The following is a 17,931-nucleotide window of genomic DNA, read 5'->3' as shown; positions in this document are numbered from 1 at the left end:
GACATGTTTAACTTGTTTTTAACTCAGACTCATTTTCACTTGTCTCTCCTATTTCTCTTTCTGCCTCTTTTTGATCTCCAAACAATTGGACAAGGGTTTTGTTCCAGCCCTGCTTTCTTTGTCCCTTCTCATTGGGTGTCTGTGTGGGAACCCCCTGCTTATTAGGTCATGGAGGATTAGCCAGAAAGGATTGGGTTCTTGGTAACTTTGGGTGTGAAGTGGAAAGGACATTAAAGAGAAAGTAAGAGGGAGACAGAGATTAAACAAGGGAGAGGGGAGAGAGAGAGAGGGAGAGACAGAGACAGAGACAGAGAGACAGAGAGAGAGACAGAGAGAGAGAGACAGAGAGAGACAGAGACAGAGAGAGACAGAGAGAGAGACAGAGAGAGAGAGACAGAGAGAGAAGAGAGAGAGGGAGAGAGACAGAGACAGAGACAGAGAGACAGGGAGAGAGAGAGGGGGGGGAGAAGAGACAGAGAGAGACAGAGAGAGACAGAGACAGAGAGAGAGAGACAGAGATAGAGACAGAGACAGAGAGAGACAGAGACAGAGAGAGAAGAGAGAGAGGGAGAGAGAGAGAGAGAGACAGAGACAGAGAGACAGGGAGAGAGAGAGGGAGAGGAGAAGAGAGAGAGAGAGAGAGAGAGAGAGAGAGAGAGAGAGAGAGAGAGAGAGAGAGAGAGAGAGAGAGAGAGAGAGAGAAGAGAGAGAGGGAGAGAGATACAAAGAGTTAGAGAGATGCAGAATCAGAATCAGAGGGAGAAAAAAAGAATCTGAGAAGCAGAGAAATAGGAGGGAGGTAGAGAGAATCAGAATCACAGAAATAAAGATGCCCACTTGGATCTTAACATCTATTCAGACTAGAGAGCCCTCAAAAAAAGAAGGGGAGATAGAAACGCGGAAAGAGACCATCACACAGGCTCCTCCTGGGGGCGAGAGAGAGGGGGAACAATGAAAGAAAAAGCAGCTCTTTGGAGCTGGCGGGGGCGGAAGGGGGGCAGGTGGCACACTAGGGGGGCAGAGAGGAGAGGTGCGTGAGAGCTACTGTACTTGGCTCGGAAGCACTGCCGACTAGCCGGCGCTAGGGCCCTGGGGGAGACGGCGGGACAGGAGCAGTAACGTGGCTCACTTGGGGCTCACTCGGGGCTCTCTCAGCTAACGGGAGCAGGGGCGGAGGCAGCGCAGCACAGCGGGGGCTCCGGCTGGGGCGGGGCGGGGCGGGGCGGGGCGGGGCAGGGTGGGAGCGAGCAGCCCGGGGACACACACCGCGGGCCAGGTGCACTGAGACCGCTGGCCCTCTGGGAGCGGGCGATCAGCACCTTCCGAGCGCACGCGAGGTAAGAGGAATCTGGGGGGCCTGCCAAATTCTCTCCCTCGGGGGGCGGCTGAGTCCGGGCAGGGCGAGCTCAACTTTCCCGCTGTGCCCTGCGGGGGCGGCTGCGGGGTAGTGGAAAGATCAGAGAACCGGGAACTTGGGACCGAAAGCCCATTGCCGGCAATTTCTAGCTGTGTGACCTTGAGCAAGTGGCTTAACGCCTTCCTCCTCTGTAAAATAAAGGGTCTGAACCTTAAGGTCCTTTCCGGGTCTTCATCCTGAGATCTGTTTGCTAACCCTTCCCTGTCTCCCGTGGGCCGGGCTGCCCGGCGCTGGGGCAGGCCAGTGGTCAGGGACCTGCCCTGGAAGCATCACTGGCGGCGGGCAGGGAGGAGGGAGGTTTTATCCTCGGACGGGGGTCCCACGGAAGGCCCCCAGTGGAGCCGGGGGAGCCGAAAGTCCAGGTTTGGAAGTGGGCAGATGTGCGCTCCGGGATTGGCTGAGCTTCCCCTCCTGGGACCTCACTTTGTTGTAGGAGAAATGAGAGGCTGTCACCCCGTCCTGACTGACACACCTCGAGAGGTGTCCCCGTGAGCGTACCCTCTGCCCTGCCGCCACCCCGAGCCCGATGGGCCGGGGGAAAACCTGTTGGGCTGCAGCTGGGTCTGCCCAACTTAGATTACTTGTGCAGCCAGGGGAACTTGGTGTACTCTGAAGGTCCCTAGCAGGCAGTGCCGCTGATGTCATCTCGGGCCTGGGAGTCTGCCCTTCGGGTGTCTGGTGGCCAGCCCGGGAGGAGAGTTCCCCCTAACTCCCCCGCGGTGCGGGTGTGCTGGGAAGCGGGGAGGGGACGTGTGAGCGGCCAGTCTGGTCTGGGGCCCTGGAGAGCGCGGCTCTGTCCCAGAGACCCCTCTGAGCCAAAGGGTGCATTAGGTCTGGGGCCTTAACTTATCTAGTGGGAAAACAACATTGTCGGGCGTTCTCCCTGAGCTCTGAGTGTGAGTGCGGGCGACTGTGGACAATCGGTGAGGTGAGGGAACGATCCTGCGAGTGTGGGGGCAGCGCTCCGGGGACTTGCTCTTTCCCCGGGCAGAAGCCTCGCTGGGCTGGCTGTTTCATTGACAACCTGGCTGAGTTTTCAGTCAGTCCGGGTGACACTTTCTTCTCCCCTTCCCACTCCCCCAGCTCAGCGTGGATCCCGAGGGGTGGGCGGAGGGTCGGAGGATTCAGCCTCTGGCGGTAGCCTTCCTCTCGCTAGAGGTTTATTTAGGGGGCGGGGGAAACGCCCACCGGGGACTGAGACAGCTTGCCATGTGAATGCTGCAGTGTGGGGGTGGAGACTGAGGGCGCCCACACCTTGTCACATGTTTTAGCAAAAGGGTAAGAAGGGGAGCCGAATTAGAGTGAAGTGGAAGATGGGGGCGGGGTGCCGTGGGTGATGGGGTTTTGTAGGCAAGCCAGCAATCCGTGTTCCTTCACTAAGCTGGTGGAGAGCATGGGCATTTTTACCCAGATTGTGCCACCAGCTGGGTGGTCTCACTGCCTGTGGTGGGCAGCTCCGAGGGGGGGTCGCTCCTGAGTTCCCAAGAACAGTCCCTGGGAGTCTGAGTCATGCTGGCATTCAGAAGGGATGGAGACTGGCCAAACATGAAGCCCAGGGTTTGGGAGGGGGTGGGGGGGAAGAGAGGGCTGGGTCTCAGATCCGTCCTGTCCTGAGGCTGCTCTTGCCCCCCTGATTCCAGCTGTTGCTTCAAGTAGGCTTTCGGGGGAGTTGCTTCCTTGTGAGGCTTTGGGGGGGTGGGCACTCAGGCCTTGGCCTTTCCCCCTTCCTGGTCTTTGGCCAGTCCTAGGGTCCCTTTGGTCCCTGATGGCTCTCAACAATTTGCCTTTCTCTTCCTTGGTGCCATACTACCCTCAAAAAAGACCTTTTCTGGATCTAGGAAAGCAGTTCCCACCAGGTTTTTGAGTAAGTTCTTGGATGGGGCTGGGCTTTGGCTGGCTGGGAGCAGGTTCTCAGACCCACATTGTTACAGGGCCTTGTTCTGCCCAGGTGGGAGGCTGAGCAGCAGGTGGCCCACGGGGAGTGGGGATGAGAGGTGGAGGGAAGGAGGTTGGTGCAGGAGTGAAGGCTCCTCCCCCTGTGGAGACAGATGGCTGTTTGAAGAGCCTACAGAGGCGGACATTGCATTAGGGGAGTATGTTTGATCCAGCTTCTGAAAATGTATTTCTGAAGGAGGGAGCAAGAAAGGGGGCTGGGTGGGAGGCAGAAGCCTCTCTCTTCTGGGCTGGCCCTTGCCCTTATCACCTGCCAGCTCAAGAAATCTAATCATACCCTGCATTAGCAGCATATCTCTTTAGCTAGGAATCTTTCTCTAGAGCAGCCTTTATAAAACAAACAAACGAACAAAAACAACAAACTCCTGATTTACAGGAAAGGAAAAAATCCAGATGGTCAAGAGCTTGAGTCAGGATTGGGACTCAGTTCTCAGGCGCTCCACCCGAGGGAACTGACTGAGTAGGTACCTCCTGATCCAGGTACTCAGGGAGTGTCCTGACTGGTTTGTTTTTATCTAGAGGTGGGGATGGGGGATACACTGATAGTTACATTTATATCATTCAGTGCCTTACAATTGACAAAGCCAACTCTAACTTTTGTCAAACGTATGAAGATTTGACAGATGAAGAAACTGAGGTACAGAGTGATTTGTAGTGGCAGTAGCAAGGCTTCCTACTACATCATACTGGGTGGGATTCGGATGGGCAGAGAAAAGGGCATTCCTGAATCGATGGGGAAAAGGGCTGGCAGTGACTGGCTTCCTTGGGCCTCATGACCCATCCTCTTCAGAGACCCCAGCTAAACTTCTAAATTAAAGCATCTCTCACCTATACACATGAAGTGCCCCACAAGGCAGGACCCCTTCATTCCCCCCTGGGCCTTGGGATTGCATCTGCCTGGGCATAAGGGACAGGGTGAGAATGGATGTACACTTACTGTGGAATCATTTGTGGACCACCTTATGACAGTCACAAGGGAGGCAGTGTCCTGAATGATTGCTGACCCAGCCCATAGGACCTTTGTCCATTCCACTGGGGGGACTGCTGGGGCCTATGGAGGGAGATTGTGCTGAATCACCAGTGATAGGCAGCCAGGCTTTAGGCAACTTTGTGCATGGTATAATTTCAGAGGCCCAACAAGATTCACCTCAGTTGAGCCCTGAAAAATAAAGCATCATCTTCCTCATTCATTGAGGAAGCCTGAAATCCCACCATTACAATTTCATCTCCTTAGATGAAGACTTTGTCCTTTATTTTTTTTAATTAATGAAAACATGGCATTCTTCCTCATATCTCCTTCTCCCTTTGAAAAAGAAAAACAAAACCCTAATAGCTAATGGGGGGGGAGGGGGAATAGTCAAGCCAAACACATCCTGGCATTGGCTACATCAAAAAATTATATTTGGCTCAATTTTGATGAGTCCATTACCTTTCTGTCAGAAAGCATGGTTAACATGCTGCTTCATGCATCATGAAATTGTGGTCAGTCATTTCATTTATCAGAGTTCTTAAGTCTTTCAAACTTGTTTGTCTGTTATTGTGTAATTGTTCTCCTGTCTTTGCTCACTTCACTCTGAATTAGTTCATACAAATTTTCCCAGGATTCTCTGAAACCTTTATTTCACTTTTTTTTTAATATCACAAAAGTATTTCATCACATTCATATGCCACAGTTTTCCCTATTTGTCCTCATTTTCCAATTCATGCCCCCCCCAAAAAAAGCTATAAATATTTCTGTAGAACTTTATTTTCTGTTAAAAAAACAAATCCCCCCAAGAGGGGAAAATAAACTTCTCTAAGTCCTAGAACCACAGAACACTAGACTCCAAAAAGGCCTTAGAGGAGAGAACAAGGGTCAGAAGCTGCATGGGGCCTAAGAATGGAAGTATAATTCACGAATTCATTTTATGGATGAGAAAGTGAATCAGATAAAGATCAGGATTAGAATCCAGATCTTCCAGCTTCTTCATCATTTCCTCCATCATTAGTGTTCTTGTTCCCACCACTAGAATGCTTTGGCGTACTGTTAAAAAACTGAAATAGATCAATTAATGAATCTTAGACCTTGGGAGCTGGGAGGGAGCCCAGGGATCACTTATCTAGGCCAACCCCCTCTTTTTTCAGATGAAGACCCTGAAGTGAAGAAAAGGGAAGAAAGTGGCTCAGTTCAGGTTCTCTGACTCCCAGCCCCTTACCCGGTCTATTACTTGAGAGTGGGGTCCTATCCCAGAGCCCCATGCAGGGTCTTGGACTCCAAAAGGACCTTCAAAAACCTTTTAGTCATTCTCTGCTTCTAGGCAGAACGGCCCCTTTTTCTCAACAGAGACATGAAGGCTTTTCCTTTCCTTAAGGAAGATTTCATCCCCTCCCCCTGCTCCATGCTTCCCACTAGGCTTTTCCCTGTTCATTCCTTCCTGAGCACCTGGCATTCCTCTGGAGCTGGGAATGGGCCTGGATTGACAGGAGAGAAGGGCTGGTGAGTACTTTACGAGGCAGGAGGCAGAGGAGAGGGACGGGACTCCAGGCCTCCCAAATGATGGGCTGGATCTGGGTAGCTTCTGCAGAGCCACGGGCAGCCCTTAGGGCACCACCAATCCCCAAAAAGCAGAACTGATGAGGCAGCTGACTGGTTTGCAATGTGCCTTTGGCCGGGGGTGGGGGATGCCTGCGGTGAAAGATGCTTTTTTTCACATGATTTTTTTTTTTATAAAAGCACCTATTTGTAATGCCAGAAAATCCATGGCCAAGCCCGTAGGGATTTGTTTAGTGATGAGTCAGGCTGCCTGTGTTCTAGTGGAGGCAGGAAGCCTGGGGGAGGCAGGCAGGGGCTGGGGGTGCAGTTCTCTTGCCCAGCGTTTGTACATCTCTTGTTCCTAGTGTGGGACCCTCATGTGAACAGAACTTGTTTGGAGGAAGAAAATCATTTTCTTTGGGGGGGTAATCTGCATCTATGCATGAAGTCATAGGAAGATCTCGGAAGCCTCATAATTTCCCTGGGGCATACCTACCTCCCAGACTAGCAAATGTTAACCAGATTTTACCGAAGAAGAAACTGAGACTCATAAGATTTAGATTTTAGAGTTCATTTTTTTTAAATGAGGAAAACTCGAAAACTCTAAAAATGGAGTTAATCCTGTTGAGATTTGAACTAAGGGTCCTTTCTGTTGCCTTGTGTTGGTTCAGCAGAGATCCTTTTCTTGTTTTTATTTTATTTTCTCCTAGATTTGTGGGGTGACCAATAGTTGACCTGGAGACAGGGGAAGAAGGCTGAATAAGTAGTTTTTTTTCCCCCCAGCAATTATCATTTCCCTCAAGGGATCCAGTCTATGGCAGAGACCACTCTTATCACACCCAGTGTAGCTTCCTCTAGATAGTTTTCCAGGTTCTTGGGGAGTCAGGGAAGGAGAAAGTAGGCTGCCTGGGTAGGTAGAGGTAGGAGTCAGGGAGGGATATCAGAAGATAAAATAGGACAATTACTTAATTCTACAGCAGAGATTCACATCTGAGCATGAGCAAGGATTGGGGGACAACTAAATACATAGAGAATCATATGTACATGTGAGTAATTGTCCTGCTGTGGACCTCTGCTCTCTGGCTATATTGGGGTGTCTGGTATGTGAGCGTGAGATGCTGGCCCTCAGTTTCTCTCTATAAAAATGACAAGTTTGGACTTAGAATTCTTCAAACAGCTTCTGTAGTCAGTAGGATGTGTGAGGGAAACTTGATCACTATTGAGCTGGGGCATATGTGTCTGGGGAGGGGGGGCTGATCCCACAGATAGTGAGATCTGATAATCTGATAGGAGTTTCTGTTTAATCCCATTGGTTATGGATCCCACGACCTTTAGATGGTTCTGGGGAAGAGGAGCTGGGAAGTCCATTGACAGTTGGCCAGTGCTGAGACAATTCCAGGACCTTATTTTAATCATTAAAGCCCCTAGTGTCTGTGTGTGTCCATGTGACAACAGTTTCTAGTTCCCAGCCCTGTCAGGAGGCCTTGAGCCAAGTGCCATAAACAGCTTTCATGTTAGAATAGGGAAGTTAGTGCCCCCCTCCGGACACCAGGAAACTCAGGAGCAGGGACAGTTAATAGTGGCTCCCTTTTATATAACTCTAATGTTGACAAAGCCTTTTTCTTACAATAGCTTTGTAAGGTAAATAGTGCAACTATTATTATATCTACTTGACAAGTGAGGAAATTTAGATTTATAGCAGGGTTTTTTAATCTGTGTGTGTGTGTGTATGTGTGTGTGTGTGTGTGTGTGTGCCCATGTACCTCTCTGAAAAAAAGGAATTCTTCTCAGAAAAGAAATTTTTTACTTAAAAAATTTAATAGTATTTTATTTTTCTAATTATGTATAAAAATAATCTTCAACACTCATTTTTGCAAGAGGATTATGTTTTAAAATGCATAAAATATATAAGATTATAAAGGATCCAGTTATATTGAAATAGTTATATAAATATTTAGCAAAAACAAATTCTTGGACAACAGTTTAAGAACCCCTGGTCTACGGTATTAAATGGACAGCTAGACAGCACAATAAATAAGTGCTAGAGCTGCAACCAAGAAGACCAGAGTTCAAATCCAGCCTCAGGTACTTACTGGTTATTTGATCCCGGGCAAGTCACTTAATCCTGTTTGCCTCAATTTCCTCTTCTATAAAATGAGCTGGAGAAGGAATTGGCAAACCACTCTAGTATCTTTTTAATAAAACCTTAAATGGGATCAGGAAGAGTTGGATATGACTGCACAATGACAACAATAAAAAATGATTAAAACTGACTCAATCAGGAGATACGTGGCTAGCAAGAATCATAGATGGGGCTGTAACTCAGATCTGCCTCCATGCTGGGAATGTTTTTTCCACTATTGTAAATGTCTCCAGAGCAGAAACCTAGAAATTGTGATAAGAGGAAGAGAGAGGAATGAGAGCCCCCCACCCCAGAATTGTAGGACTCTGTACTCTTCCCTCCTACAGATACCCACCCAGATATACCCAGCCCTGTGGTATTCTCAAGATTATAGTTTTCATCTTTATTTCAAAAAGGTATTTCTCTTACCTTCTGGTGACCTGACTTGGGGTACTCAGGGGGATTGGCTACCTCAGCAGAATGCAGACAAAATATTTTTTCTGCTTCCCCAGCATAATTTGCATTTTAAAAACATGAATGGGGAAACAATGCAAAAGAATGAATCTCAAATGCAGTTTTAGGTTATCGTGAGATAGATTTTTAGTGGAATGGAGTGGGAGCTTCCTTCTACTCTTCCAATAATATGTAGGGAGCCTGTAGATTGTAGATAGAATCTTAGAGTAAATAATTTTCTTTTTAATTAATTTTTTATTTAAAGATTTTTATTTTCAAAACATATGCATAGATAGTTTTCAACATTCACCTTTGTAAAACTTTGTGTTCCAATTTTTTTTCTCCCTCTTACTTCCTTTCCTAGATGGCAATAATCCAATATATGTTAAACGTGTAATTCTTCCATACATATTTCTACATTATCTTGCTGCACAAGAAAAACCAGATCAAAAAGGGAAAAAAATGAGAAAGAAAAAATGCAAGTAAACAACAAAAAAGTGAAAATACTATGTTGAGATCCAGACCCAGTCCCCACAGTCCTCTCTTAGTGGGTATAGATGGCTGTCTCCATCACAAGAACATTGTAAGTAGCCTGAATCATCTTGCTGTTGAAAAGAGCTGCATTCATCAGAATTGATCACCATAATCTTAATATTGCTGTGTACAATGCTCTTTTTAATTAAAACAAAATTTTAAATAGTATTTTATTTTTACATGCAGAGATAGTTTTCAACATCCACCTTTGCAAAACCTTGTTCCAAATTTTTCTCCCTCTACCCCACCCCCCTTGCCCTCTCCCTAAAAGAGCAAGCAATCCAATATAGGTTAAACATGTGCAATTCTTCTAAACTTATTTCCATATTCATCATGCTGCATGCAAAATCAGATCAAAAGGGAAAAAGAAACACAAGAAAGAAAAAACAAGCAAACTACCAAAAAAAGGTGAAAATACTATTTTTGATACATATTCAGATTCCCTAGTTCTCCTTCTGGATGCAGATGACTCCATCACAAGTCTATTGGAATTGCCTTGAATCACCTCATTGTTGAAAAGAGCCGAGTCTATCATAGTTAATCATCTCATAATCTTCTTGTTACTTGGCCAATGTTCTTTTGTTCTGTTCACTTCAATAAGTCACTTTCTTAATCTGGACTTTCTTTAATCTTAAACATTCCTCCTCTGAAAAGGAGGGAGCTGGACCAAATCTCAAGGGTTTCTGCCAACTTTATGGAAGGCTCTGGTTCTGTCACTTGCATGCTGGTACCGTCCTCTCTCCATCTCTACCCCGGCTCAGGGGTGAGAGATGTTTCTGGAGAGAGAGAGTTCTTTCCGGAGAAAGAAGCATTGATTTGTAATCACCATAGTGCTATGTTGTATAGTCACTAGGACCCAGGTCGTGTTTTTCCAAAGCTTTTATTAGTATGTATGATTGATTGGAATTAGGGTAATATGGTCATTTTCTTTATCCAAGTGTCCCCAAAGCCTGAGGACAGTTTTGAGCTACTAAAGCTTTAGCCTGAGACTATGGGACACCCTTTATGTTAGGACTGCCATGTTGGAATAACATTGTCTGAGCCCTGAGGAAAGAGCCAGGACTTAGGGATGGAAGTTACAAGGAAGCGGATTTTGACTATATAAAGAAGAATTTTCTTACAGAGCTGCTCAGGAAACAGAATGGGTTGCCTTGGTAGCTCCCTGTCACCGGAGGAGTGCAAACAGGTGCTCAGTTACCACCTGAGGGTGATGCTGAATGGGAAATTAGCCTAGGTAACCTTGTAAGAGCCCTTTCAGTCCATTATTTTGTTGTTCAGTGGGGCTGAATTTATAGAGAAATGGGCAGGGCAGAATTCAGCAGAGCTGCCTTCCCTTCCTTCCACCCAGCTTCTTAGCTGGTAAAAATTGCAAATGGGCAGGTGGGAAGCAGAGGCTCAGGGATGTTCAGCAGCTGCATTCTCAGGGAACATGCAGCCAGGAAGTGGTAAGGTGGTATTCATGGCTGGCCTCTAGGTTTGTCCTGCATGGCTTAGGGGTGCTGCTGTTTCCTGGGAAGAATGGCCAGCAGCCTCCCCATGGATTTGGGCTCTGCCTGTCCTGTGCTCCCACAGCCAAGAACGGGCCCTCCTGTTTACACTGGAGAGGGTCTGTTTAGGTCACATCTAGAACTCATTATCATTCCTCCTACATTTTTTCCCCAGCTATTTATTTTTTTGTTAGCAAAGCATGTGGAGAATGTACCGCAGTGCCCTGCCTCGGCTTCTAGGGCCAGGGTGCTTTGGTAAGAAGAAAAAACCACAAGGAGAGGGAAAGCAGACAGCTGGCAACATCCCCAAGGGACTGGACATGTGGAAGAGAATGTCAGCAAGACCTTGAATATGCATCAATCAATCCCAGCAATGGTCTGACAAACATATTCTGAGGAACGGGCTTCCTTGGTTGTCAGGATTGGGGGCAGCAAACTCCCAATGGAAGCATGCCCTGATGTGGTCACCTGAATACTCTGGGAGTATCCCCCTTGCCAGATCACTGTTCACTGGGTACTGATTCCCAGCCTGGTCCAAATGATTCAGGAACAGATTATCTTATACTTTCCTGATGATTATCTTCCTGACTCATGGCATTCCTCTCCCCTGGAAGGGCCTTTCCCTCATCCCCACCTGTCAAAACAATGACAACAATAATAATACTTCAAGGATGTTTAATTTTGTTGGTATGGGAGCTTCCTCCAAGAGCAGCACCATGGTAGAGTGAAAGGCCAGGGGATCTGGAGGCAGGGTTTGACCGCCAGCTTTGCTACTTACTGCCTATCTTACTTTGGGAGAAATCACCCAAATTTTCTGGGGTTTCATCTGTAATAAGGAGGGCATTTAGGGGAGATGAACTTTAAGGTCCTTTCCAACACACTCTAAATCTATAAGCTTCTATCCCTGCAGACGTCAGCCCCAAGCTGAAGAAACCTCTCTGAACTTAGCTAGTCTTATCTTAAGACTGCAGTCACCTCCTTGGTCACAGAGGCCATTAGCAGGCCTTTCTTTCACAGAACCTGGGCACTGCTGGCAGAGAGTTTGAGGACTTCGGGTCCTTAGGAAAAGCTGAGTGGAACAAGATTGACAGGGTCGTTACAGAGGGCTGGCCACTGAGGGATCTATCTTTATTTTTGACCAGAGCTCATAAAAGCAATGAATCTCAGTGTTTTATAGTGTATTATGATCCCAGAGTGCTTTTATGACCATTATCTCATTTATTCTGGATGGGACCAAGTACTGAGAGGCAGCTGTAGTGCAGTGAATAGATGGAAAGTTGGCCTTAGAGTCTAGAAGACCTGGCTTGTAGTCCCATCTTGGATTCATATTGACTGTGGGACCCAGTAAATAACTTCTTAGTGTCCCCCCCAATTCTCGAATATTTTAAATTATAGAGCAGGTGTTGACCTGAATTGTTGGAGGGTTTCCCCACAGATCTGGTTCAAAAAAGGGGGAGAGTGCAATAACTATTCTGCTTTGGCAGCAAGGAGTCTTTTTCAAAGTCATACATGATAGATTTGGAGTTCAAACAGACTTTTTGACGGTGATCAGCATTCTTTAGGCTATACTTTAGCTCAGTTTATTCTCCTATCCTTCAAACTTTAAATGGCCCTCAAAGCCTAAAGTTTCATCTATCCTGAAGTCCTTTCTCCCCCTCAGATGTCCTATATAGCCTTTTTTTTTTATGACACTTCTGATTCTGATATTTGAATTTATGCTCTATCTCCCCTACTAGACTGTCCTATCTAGAGAACTAGGAACTGTGCTTTATTTAGGTTTTCTTTTCCTTAGTGTCTAACAAAGGACATATGGTAGATATAAATATTCAATTGAACAAGCTTTTAAGTGTTTACTACATTCCAGGTGGTAGAGTTACAAAGACAAAATGACAATCCTGCCCTCCAGGAGCTTATGTGGGGTCAGAGGAGAGGAGTGACAAATAAACGTAAAATACATAATAGTTAGATATACACAAAATATATTAAAATGGGAGCAGTACACTAACTGGTGGAATAGCTGCTTGGGGAAAGATGAGCCAAAATGAGCTTTGGGACTTCCTCAGGGATTTTAATTATCCATGAGCTCTTATTATCATGGGAAGTAGAAAGCTGCCAATTTTCTTAAAGCTGTCTCCAGGGAGAATGCCTATAAGTGAGAGCACTGGTTCTGGAATCAGGGTGCCTGTGTCTAGTCTAAACTTTGAAAACTATGATTTAAGCTTTTTAAAATTTATTTTTTATTGAAGCTTTTTATTTTCAAAACATATGCATGGTTAATTTTTCCACACTGACCCTTGCAAAATCTTGTGTTCAAAATTTTTCCTCCCTTCCCCCCACCCTCTCCCCTAGATGGCAAGTAATCCAATATATGTTAAATCCAATATATGTATACATATTTATACAATTATCTTGCTGCACAAGAAAAATCAGATTAAAAAGGGGGAAAAATGAGAAAAAAAATGCAAGTGAACAACAAAAAGTGTGATCCACACTCAGTTCCCACAGTCCTCTCTCTGGGTGCTGATGTCTCTCTTCATAACAAGATCATTGGAATTGGCATCAATCATCTCATTGTGGAGAGTCCTGTCCATCAGAATTGATCATCGTATAATCTTGTTGTTGCCATGTACGATGATCTCCAGGTTCTGCTCATTTCACTTAGCATATGATTTAAGCTTATGCAATGGATACTCACCTCCACACATCTTTCCTTTATCTGACGGCTACTGAGGCAATTTCTTGGCTGCGTGACTGGTAGGACACAGGTGGATAACAGAGGGAGGGCTGATCCATTGTAGATAGGGATGGCAGATTGTAAGGACTGATCATTTCCCTTGGATCCTCAGTTTTTCTCTCTCTAGTGTGCTCCATTTAAAATATATGTCTTTATTTTCCAATAGATTTGGAATGGAAAATATCAATTGCATCCAGAGAGAACTATGGAGACTTGAATGGGGATCAAAGCACAGTATTTTTGCTTTGTTTATTTTTTTTCCTTCTCATTTTTTCCCCTTTCGGTCTGATTTTTTGCACAATATGACAAATGTGGAAATGTTTAAAAGGATACATATTTAATGTATATCATATTGCTTGCTGTCTTGGTGAGGGGGGAGGTGAGAAAGGGAGGGAGAAAAATTTAGAACACAAAGTCTTGCAAAAATGTATGTTTAAAAACTATCTTTGCATGTATTTGGAAAAATAAAATACTATCGAAAAAATGTATACACAGACACATTCCTGGGGATCTGCCTCAGCCCATTCCCTTTCACTGATTTCCAAATTTAATGCCCCTTACTAACAACTTATTCATTCGCATCTAACTCCCATTTGGAATTTTTTTGGCAAAGATACTAGAGTGGTTTGTCTTGTGCTTCTACAATTCATTTTATAGATGAAGAAACGAAGGCAAACAGGATTTAGTGATTTACCCAGGATTACACAGCTGGTAGGAAAGTCTTCCTGACTCTAGACGCTTTACTCTATGAATCACTTAGCTGCTTTATGGACTTGGTCTCCATTAATATTAGAAATTATCTCTACATTCCTTAATAGGGAAGCAGACTCTAAAAGGGGGGAATAACATGGAGTTAATAACAATACATGCATGAAAAGGGGGGTGGAGGAGATGAGGAAATGACCTTGCTAGTCTGCCTCACCCCCTCTCAGTGATGTCATGTTTCTGGTTCATATTTGTTCTTGGGAAGGGTGGAGTTAGGTAGTCATATCCTTTTTTCCTCCATTCTCCCATGAAGTGGTGAGGAAGGGTTGCTAGAGTGCTTTTAGCTCCTTGCAGGCAAGCTTAATAGAATGTAAGAGGTTAATAATTTCCCTTGTAGTCGTCTTCCATGATTGGCTTGTTAGGTGATCATGGTCTAGTCATTTCCTTTCCTCTAGATCTCATTTTTCTCCTCTATAAAATAGAATGGATTAGATGATGGTTAGTGTTCTAGTTCTACCTGTTCTCATTTCTGCCACCCTGTGCTAGATGATCCTAAGAACGGCAGTATAAGATCTGGATTCAAATTGTGCTTCTGACACAAACTGTCTAGATGGCCATATGCAAGCTTCTGAGCCTTTTTACATTTGTAAAAATGAAGGGAAGGGGCTAGATGGCTTCTAAGGCCTCTAACCACTCACTCTAAATCCACGGTCCCAGAAGCTCAAGATTTCATAACATCTTGCTGCCCTCTAACTTTCCAATATATCAAAAGTGAATTGCCATCAAGCTGTACCAGTAGAGGGAATTTTCATACTGAGAGTTCTCCCCAAGAATAAAATCAGAATTTTGGACCAAGGCAAGATCTTATGCAATTCTTTCTCTCCCTCTCTGGCATTGGGATTGATGGACCTTCGCTGCTTTCTTTAGGGCTGGCCAGAGAGCTGAGTGGGAACTTTACACCTCATCCTGCACCTACATCCCTAGGATCCAGCCCCGGACCCATCGGTCCAGTAGTCAGGCTTATGGTGGGTGTCCAGGGCTTTGGCTCTTACAGAGGCTACAGCTGCAGCCACTACGGAGCCTGAGAAAAATGTTTCTTCCTTGGCACTGTCCGAGGTTTAGTCTCAGAAACGAATGTCATTTTGTCAGTGGAAGTGACATTAAAGAAGAGACATTGCCATCTACTTTTCTGCCTCTTAAGGACCGCGGGATCTTTCCTCCTGACTTGCAGATGGAACTTTCTATGCTTTGTCTCCCCATTAGAATGGGAGCTCCTTCAGAGTTGGGACTGTCTGGCCTTTTTGTTTGTACCCTCAGTCCTTAGGGCAGTGCATTGCACGTGCTAAGTGCCTCTTATTTTTACAACAGAGGAAGTTAAGGTTCAGAGAGGGGGTTACAGATAGATGGTAAATGGTGAGGAAGGATTAGAATATAAATTTCTTCTAACCTACATTGAACTGTCTCATTAATAGGACATGAGTGTTCTTTTAGTGATGATGACTAGCATTTCTTTTTTTTTTTTTAAACAAGATAATTTATTTTATTAGGCAATTTATTTTCTGGGTACATTTTAAAAGGTCAATTAACCAATTTAAATGGAGGGGTAACAGGATGTGATGGTAAATGAACCATGGGGAAAAAAGCTACACAATCACCACTTTTATAGGGTGTCCAGTGAGTCTCCCCCTGGTCTTGAAAACAATTGATGGATAAACAAGCAGCTGGAACCTCATGGAAATGAGAAAGCCTTGACATTCAGAAATAGGGAGCTTGGGCTCTCTAATTTGTTATTGTAGTAATTTTTAGTCATGTCTGACATTTTGTGACCCCTTTTTGGGGGGGGTTCTTGGCAAAAAAAAAAAAACTGGAGAGATTTGCCGCCATCTTTTCCAGTTCACTTTACAGATAGAGAAACTGAGGCAAATAGTGGCGTCTGAGGTCAGATTTGAAATTAAGTTTTTCTGCCTCAGGCCCCACCCTTTAAGGGCTGTGCAGCCTAGTTGTGCCCACCAGGGTCTCTAAAGATGAGACCTAATTTGGATGTCCCCTGCCTCTTTTCTGCCCAGGAAATAGAGCAAACACTGACCTTCATTATGGCTGGGCTGAGGGAAGTACACGGTGATTGTAGCCTTTAGCCTTGTTCTACTTCAAGCCACAGCTGAACTGGGCAGTGAATTCTTGAGTGATTCTCATTCTTGCTATTGCTAGGAATGGATTAAAGTCAAAACCAGCTAAAGCTGCACCCAGTGCACACTCCAGTGCTTCCATTGTATCTAATAAATAATAAATTTAACAAGAAAGAACCATGAGCAGGGCCACTGGTAATCTGGCCATGAATGAAACTTCATCTGCTGCAAATAGCAAATGGCTTTTGGTTGGAAATTTCCAAGTGGATTGAAAAAAGACTTTCTGGATCTATAATTTAGGCACAAGTTTATAACTATTTTTTTTTTAAAACAGGGGATGAGGGGGTGGGGTAAGGTTAGATTGTATGAGTAGCATTTCTATATGCTTTCAAATGTTTTCACATTCGTTAATTTAGAGATCTATATACCACCACGTGAGATGAGTAGAACATGTATTATCTCTTTCTTTTCTAGTTCATTTTTTCCCCCTGAAGACAATTGGGGTTAAGTGACTTGCCCAGGGTCACACAGCTAGGAAGTGTTAAGTGTCTGAGACCAGATTTGAACTCGGGTCCTCCTGACTTCAGGGCTGGTGCTCTACCCACTGCGCCACCTAGCTGCCCCTCTAGTTCATTCTTAATGAGCAAAATTTATTAAATGGCTAGTATATACTAGCATTAGACAAAAGCTTTCAAGAAGCTTACATTTTGTGAGGGGAGATAGTATTATATAAATCCAAATAAATATGAGGTTGTTAAATGCAAATTAGGGAAACAGGGGAAGAGTTGTGGGGGCGTATCAGGAAAGGCACTGAGTAGAAGGTGGTACTTAAAATGCTTCATGATGGAAGTGAGGGAATTTATGAATAAGTGGAGGTATATTCCAGTCATGGGAGGATGGACATGGAGATGAAATGATTCATTGATTGATCCTCTTCCATCTGACCACATCATTCTCTGAATAAGAGGTTTCAGGAGTTCTCTGTTGCAGTAAAGATAAAATATTAGTTTGTTTGGCATTTAAAATCCTTCACAATCTGGCTCCAACCTATCTTTCCAGCCTTATTTCATAACACTCTCCTTCACACACTCTACATTCCAGCCAATTTTCTGTTCCCTGTACATGACGGACATTCCCACCTCCTCTCTCCATGCTTTGCTCTTTCTCGTGCCAGTAGAAGTCTCCCTCCTCACATCCATTTCTTGGAATTCTTTATTCCCTTCAAGACTTAAGTGCCCCATAGAGAGAACCATAGGCACTGAGTGCGGACCACAACGTAGTTTTTGTTATTGTTTGCTCGCATTTTGTTTTCTCTCCCATTTTTTTCCCCTTTTTGATCAGGTCTTTCTTGTGCAGCATGATAATTGTGCAAATATGTATAGAAGAATTGCACATGTATAACATATATTGGATTACTTGCCATCTAAGGAAGGAGGTGAAGAGAAGGGAGGAAAAAATTTTTGCAAGGGTGAATGTTGAAAACCATCCATGCATATATTTCTATAATAAAAGCTTAAAAAAAAAAAGACTCAAGTGTCACCTCCTACGTGAAGTCTTGTCTCATTCTGATTCCCTCCAGTTTTCAGTGCTCCCTCTCCAAAGACCTTAAACCTCATCCATCTTTTGTATTTACTGACATGTGGACCTGTTGCTCTGCTCCCCTTCCTTCCATAGAATGGTACTCCTGGGGCCAGATAGTGTTTTGTTACTTCCTTTTTATCCCTTGAACCTAACAGAACCCGACACAAAATGGACACTTAAAAATGCTGATTATTCCCGTCTGATTTTGGGGTGGAGGGATGAGGGGTGAGGGGTAAGGTTCTGGCTTGCTCAGGGTCCCCCAGGCAGTAAGGGGGGAGCCAAGACTGAGCCCTGGGTGCCTTTTTCC

The 17,931-nt window shown here is 44.9% G+C and overlaps 1 protein-coding gene across 3 annotated transcripts in view; it reads left to right on the top strand.

Annotated features, from left to right (window-relative positions):
* SYNPO (synaptopodin) overlaps positions 1–17,931 on the top strand; it is a 69,869-nt gene that overhangs the window by 36,778 nt on the left and 15,160 nt on the right. Inside the window, exon 1 of one of the 3 annotated variants that reach the window (XM_074291784.1) lies at positions 1,207–1,337. The exons of the other annotated variants lie outside the window; for them this stretch is intronic. The gene's annotated coding sequence lies outside the window, so the exon portion shown is untranslated. Of the gene's footprint in view, positions 1–1,206; positions 1,338–17,931 lie in introns of those variants that run through there. 3 annotated transcript variants of the gene reach the window in all.

This window comes from Sminthopsis crassicaudata, chromosome 2 (assembly GCF_048593235.1).
Source record: "Sminthopsis crassicaudata isolate SCR6 chromosome 2, ASM4859323v1, whole genome shotgun sequence".
NCBI classification, from domain to species: Eukaryota; Metazoa; Chordata; class Mammalia; order Dasyuromorphia; family Dasyuridae; genus Sminthopsis; species Sminthopsis crassicaudata.
Note: the sequence above shows the minus strand (reverse complement) of the source record. Positions and strands in the feature narration are given on the sequence as shown.